This window comes from Octopus sinensis, linkage group LG3 (assembly GCF_006345805.1).
Source record: "Octopus sinensis linkage group LG3, ASM634580v1, whole genome shotgun sequence".
Lineage (NCBI taxonomy): Eukaryota > Metazoa > Mollusca > Cephalopoda > Octopoda > Octopodidae > Octopus > Octopus sinensis.
The window spans coordinates 73,175,873-73,182,261 of record NC_042999.1 but is presented as its reverse complement, the minus strand read 5'-3'; the positions used below and the strand labels follow the sequence as shown (position 1 = coordinate 73,182,261).

At 38.1% G+C, this 6,389-nt stretch overlaps 1 long non-coding RNA gene across 1 annotated transcript; it reads left to right on the top strand.

The window, feature by feature from the left end:
• The first annotated feature begins 1,516 nt into the window (after positions 1-1,516).
• On the top strand, positions 1,517-5,655 carry LOC118762750. Its single transcript, XR_004998501.1, has 3 exons — positions 1,517-1,527; positions 2,211-2,216; positions 5,554-5,655. It is a non-coding gene; the product is annotated as an uncharacterized LOC118762750 (long non-coding RNA).
• The last annotated feature ends 734 nt before the right edge of the window (positions 5,656-6,389 follow it).

Here is a 6,389-nt window from a genome sequence, read left to right as displayed (position 1 = left end):
GCGTGCGTGTGTGTATGCGTGTATATGTGTGTGTGCGTGTATGTGTGTGTGCAAGCGTGTGCGTGCGCATGTGTATAGATGTAGACATATAATCACTAGCAAGCAAAGTTCGTTGCCGCTTCAATATGACTGTTCCGTTCGAACGGACTTTACAGCGATTTTTTAATTCCAAGAGGACATCTCCTCTCGCTGGTTAACAATGCACAGCTGCATCCGATATATTGCGAGCAAGGGAGCCTTCTAGCGACGGGACCAGCAGATCAACCTGGTTTTGGGCTATTTCTGCCTCTCTTCAGTACTGGATACTTCGTCTGCTAGAGATGACAGTAGCTCGCATCTACTCATAATATATCGGATGTAGCTGTGCATCGTTAACCAGCAAGAGGTGTTTCAGAATTAGGCAGGTTTTGTTTAGACCACCTTTCCTAGATCCTTCTTGAATAACAGGTGAGCAGTGGTATCTCTAGAAAGGACTGCTCAGTCCTTTTTCTCTCCATTGTAATAGCTTAGAAAAGAAGCAATCACTATCCCAACCCGCTTATATGCAAGTTTCCGAATACATACTTCCAGTTGGTCATACCAATATGTTACCACCGTATCTCCTTCACCAGAGACCTTTGTGAGAGATTCATAATGTTTTCCAGGAAGTTCTTGTATGTGAAATTGATTACAGTGTGTGATGCACAAAACTACATTCGTTTTCCACATAGAACAGCTTGCTTTCTGATAACTCAGCAGCGACTAGGATAACCAGAAGTTGATCGAAACTCAAGATTTATATCAGAGGAAACTTCTTCACGACAGACGTTTTGATACAAACTTATTGGACTCTTTTTCCCATGTAGTCTTACGATGTGCTCGTTCACTATCACGGGCATTTCTGTTTCTGAATACCATATAATTGGATAGCCATTGACTTTCGTGAGTTCATTCACTCTTGACAGGTCTTGTTTTCATCTTACAGCGTGTCCAAAATCACCCTCTTCACCCCGCAACAGATTCTACGTTACCAGTGTTGGCTTCGCATGCCCTGGTATAACATACACTTGTATATATGCACGTGTCTGTGTACATACATACATACATACACACATATATATGTATATACACATATATATATATAGAGAGAGAGAGTATATAAATGTGTGTATGTGTGTGCGTGCGTGTGTGTGTGAATTGGTCACAACTTTTAAATAAGGCTGTTTGTCATTTGATAATAAGTAAAGTTCGTTTCCCTCCGTCGTGAAGGTAACTCACCGACTGTCGGCAGACGGTTGGTGAAGGGAAAACAAGTCCATAGCAACTGAAAAAGACTAGACCCCATTGGTTTTGCTATAAGCTCTGGTGAAATAAAAATTTCAATAACAGTGTGTGGAATGGAATTAACAGTAGAATTAGTGAACCGGAAGCTCTAATGAGTGGAAGCAAGGTGACATTTCAGTATACTTGTCAAAGGAACGTAATGGACTGTTGTAGTGAGTGTAATTTTTCTTATAGAAAAAAATACAGCAGATGCTCACTCCAAATGTGAAGAAAAATATTCCAGGTTATACTACGCTGATCCAACCTACTCTTGAAATCATTGGCAGTAAGTCCTGTGTAATTCCTTGAGATACCATGAAGTAGGATGAAAGTTAGTATATGGACCACCACTTTGCAATGGCAGAATACGCTCAGTAAACAATTGAGTTGATTTGAGGCAGTTACACATGAGCATCTGATGATAAAGCGTGTGTGGATATGTGCTTTTTTCTGTTTTAGCGTGAAATATTGAAAGTATTGTCGTCAAGGAAAGAGTAGTTAATCTTAACAATTAAATATCCTGTAGAATTTGGATGAAGGGTGTTTACGGTTTTAGGATAAAAAGTTTCTAGCTATGTTCATGGAGACATCTGAGTTGGAAAGAATCTATCTATCTATCTACTATCTATCTATCTATCTATCTATCTATCTATCTATCTATCTATCTATCTATCTATCTAACTATCTATCTATCTATCTATCCACACACACACACACACACACACACACACACAAAAACACACACACAAACATACACACACACACACACATGCATACCTCGGCGTAAGTCGTTCCCGATCATACGTCGGTTTTCAAAAATAAAATATGGAAAAATAAAAATCAAGTTAAGTCATTTTACTCGACTTAACATCTGTCTGCCACAAATATTGGAATCGTAAATTCACTAGAAAACCGTTAATAGCACATAAAATCATGTTACTTTGCGATAAATAAGAATAAAAAACATATAAAATCATATTAAAATACGTACATAAAGTAGTGTAGCTTAGTGAACGAAATCATGAGATCAGCTGTGTTGTCTTATTTATTGATCTTTCGGAGCTCATATTGCACTGTAGTTCCAATATCTACCGTTAGGCGTCGTTGTCATTCGTGATACCCGCGATTATTTTGGATTCAGATTTGTTTACGTCTGTTTATCGGCTACTTTTTCATTCATTGTGACTTCATTTTTTAGCCCCATGGCTCCTAAGAAAATTAATACTGAAAGTGCTAAGCGTCGTGTTATAACGTTGGAAGATAAACTGGCTATGATAAAACACCATGAAAAAGATGTAGAAATTGTAGCATCTGAACGATCTTTTGAGATGAGTTGGACAATTGTATCGACGATTGTACATAAGGACAAGATTTTAGCACACATCAAATCTGAAGCCCCAGGGATGAAAAACACTGCCATCAATAATAAAAGAAGCAAAGGAAAGTCTTTCCCTTTGGGCTGTTAGGTTTAATCGTCATCGTGCTACTATCAGTCAAGAAATCATTCAAGAGAAAGCGTTGTCTTTGTTTGAGGACCTGAAGAAAAAATGTCCAATGAGGAAGATGCAAAGTTCAAGGCAAGTCAAGGATGATTCATGAGATTTAAGGACTGAAGAAGTTATTACTCGCTCATGCGAAGATTAAACCACTTTAACACTTAAACAGTATTAAACCACTTTAACACTGCACCCTGTTCTAAACTGTTCTCACTTTCCTTATACACATCTGTTCCTCATGCACACCATTCTTCTTTGAACTCCTGACAGCAAAGAACTGCAGTTTCTTTTTCTTTCCGATTCTTTACGCCATGCATTATAGAAAAGCCAATGTTGTAGAATTTACACAAGTTTACGGCGGTGAGCTGGCAGAATTGTTAGCACGTTGGACGAAATGCTTAATGGTATTTCACCCGTTGCTACATTCTGAGTTCATATTCCGCCGAGGTCGACTTTACCTTTCATCCTTTCGGGGTCAATAAATTAAGTACCAGTGAAATACTGGGGTCGATGTAACTGACTAGTTCCCTCCCCTCAAATTTCAGGCTTTGTACCTATAGTAGAAAAGAATTTATACATGTTTCTCATAGGCACACTGCTATCGAGTTTTTTCACAAATTCAACTTCGTTTGCTATTGACAATGTGAGAGTCACCACTTTGGAACCATGGCTGGGACTAAATATGATAGCAGCTGGTTCGGGCACCGAACTACCAAGTTATGTCTGAATTAGCGGTGGAACAGGATTACTTGTAGCTTGATTCATGAATGTAGAATTTGTGTGTGTGTGTGTGTCGATATCTGTGTCTGTGTGTAGTGGGTATGTGTGTATGTGTGTATGTATGTGTGTCGGTGTGTGTGTCTGTGTGTGTGTCTGTGTGTGGTGGGTATGTGTGTATGTGTGAGTGCGCGTGTGCGTATGTGTATTGGAAATGGCTATCGCTTTCTACTTGCAATATCTTCTTTCCAGTCGTTTGTTTGTCATGTATTCATGGATGAAGTGCTAAAGCCTAATTACACACACACACACACACATACACACACCACACACACACACACACACATACACACATACATACACACACATATATACACGCTCAAACACACATATATACACTCAAACTCGTGCAGACACACGGACACATAAACACATACATCTATGAACACATGCATGTGAAATTTGAGAAACGAAGAGCTAACAGTAAGGAATCGAATTTGAATCACGGAAATGGATCTTGCTTGCTCTCACCTCCCACGTACTTCTACTTTATGAACCATTACAGAAATAATCTTAAATCTCATTTCGTATTACTACGGTTTGAGAGGGATTGTTGAAAGATTATCTACTACTGAAAGGTCGCACAAAAGATAGCTAGCTATCCTGTCTAACACTTCTTGTGAAGTATGAAAGCGCTAATATCGTAACGGATCCTTGTTAAATTGTATATTTTATTAAACAGTGCTGAGATTTGGCTCTGTCAGGATAACTGTAAAACGCGGAGAAATGAAAAACGCATACATACGTCAGTATTATGTGAAGAGGAGAAAAAGCAAGTGTTCCAGGCACAGTCCGACCAACTTTTGATTATCTCATTATCTTAGAGCATTAGCTATGAAACAATCCCTTCTTGCGTGCGCATGCAAACTCACTCACATACACTTACATACAAACATATATATATATATATATATATATATATATATATATATATATATATATATATATATATATAATATATATATATATGATAATAAAAATAATGGTTTCAAATTTTGCCACAAGGGCAGCGATTTTGGGGATGAGTCGATTATATCGACCCCAGTGCGTAATTGGTACTTATTTAATCAATCCCGAAAGGATGAAAGGCAAAGTCGACCTCGGCGGAATTTGAACTGACAGCGTAACGACAGACGAAATATGGCTACGCATTTCGCCCGGCGTGCTAACGTTTCTGCCAGCTCGCCGTCTTCTTATATAATAATAATAATAATAATAATAATAATAATAATAATAATAATAATAATAATAAATAATAATAATAATAATAATCTTTGGATGGAATTTATAAATATTTTAATGCGTCGCTATGCTTTGAAATATTTATAAATTCCATCCAAGGATTATTGCTATTGTTACTATATTTATCCTACATTATATCGGTACAGCTCGGTGCGACCCCAAAAAGCTGGAATCGCTAGAAGGCACAGATTTTCAATGGAATTCATAGCCAACACTGAAACTTAGGAAAGTGCTGGTTCTGTATTCTATAGAAAAACTGAAGAGATAAAAATCAAAGATTGGAAAATCACACTGCTAACGCATTCTTCGGGGTCGACAAAATAAGTACCAGTTGAACAATGTCGGTGTTATAGACTTAACCTCTCCTTGGAAATTATTGGCCTTGTGCCAAAATTTGAAACCAATATACTCGGTAGCGTATTATGGTTGCAAAAACTCGGTAGCGTATTATGGTTGCTAACAATTAGTATTTTAAATAAACATGCAGATGATACATATATATAGTGAGAATAAAAAAAAAAAAAAAAAAGACGAAGACAGGTGTGTAAACAACAAACAAATGTATTAGTTTAACGCTCGGGAAGTGAGAAAGTCTTTTACGTTTCGAGCCTACGCTCTTCGACAGAAAGGAACACAGAAATAAACAGGGAGAGAAAATAGAAAAAGGTTTAGTCGATGGCAATCTATCATGGCGAATGCCGGACAGAGGGTCACACAAGAGAGCTAGAAAGAAGAGGCGATTCAATAACACCGTTTACAAACTGTATGCTTGGAATGACCAATTTTAAATACTATTGGAACTTACTCACAAGGTACAAGAATCTTAGATGTATACCATTCTGCCTAAATAATGCAACTGAAGATACAATATCCTTGATATCTCACGTCTATTTCCATTCCTCCACTTTACTATCTATTTCTTATCTTATCTAGAATAACTATTGCTAAGCCATCTTCTCACACCGTCTCCGATGAAGGGATATATATAAAATATCTCGGAAACAGCTGTAAGACCTTCTATTTATAAATGTTCTGAAAGCTTTCACAGCCTTGGATTTTTATCTCATTCTGTTAATATATATATATATATATGTTAAATTATTATTAGGGGTTTTTTTTTGGGGGGGGGGGTTGCCTCAAACGGCAAACTCAAAGAGCAGGATTTCACCTTCTTTTGGCAGGGAAGAGATCCAGAAGAACCTCGTCAACATGGCGTTGGCTTTGCAGTGAGAAACTCACTACTCTCCTCAATAGAACCACCATCGGGAGGCACTGAGCGTATCCTCTCACTGCGCTTCTCGACTTCTGGCTCAGTACATCTACTCAGCATCTATGCTCCCACTCTCTACAGCTCAGAGGAAACCAAGGACCAGTTCTACAAAGATCTCAACTGTGTCATAGAAAATATACCAACGACTGAAAATATCTACCTTCTAGGGGATTTTAACGCTCGCGTGGGATCTGACCATGATTCGTGGCCCATTTGTGTTGGACACTTTGGTATTGGCAACATGATGACAATGGTCAGAGACTACTCGAATTCTGCACATACCACAACCTGTGCATCACAAC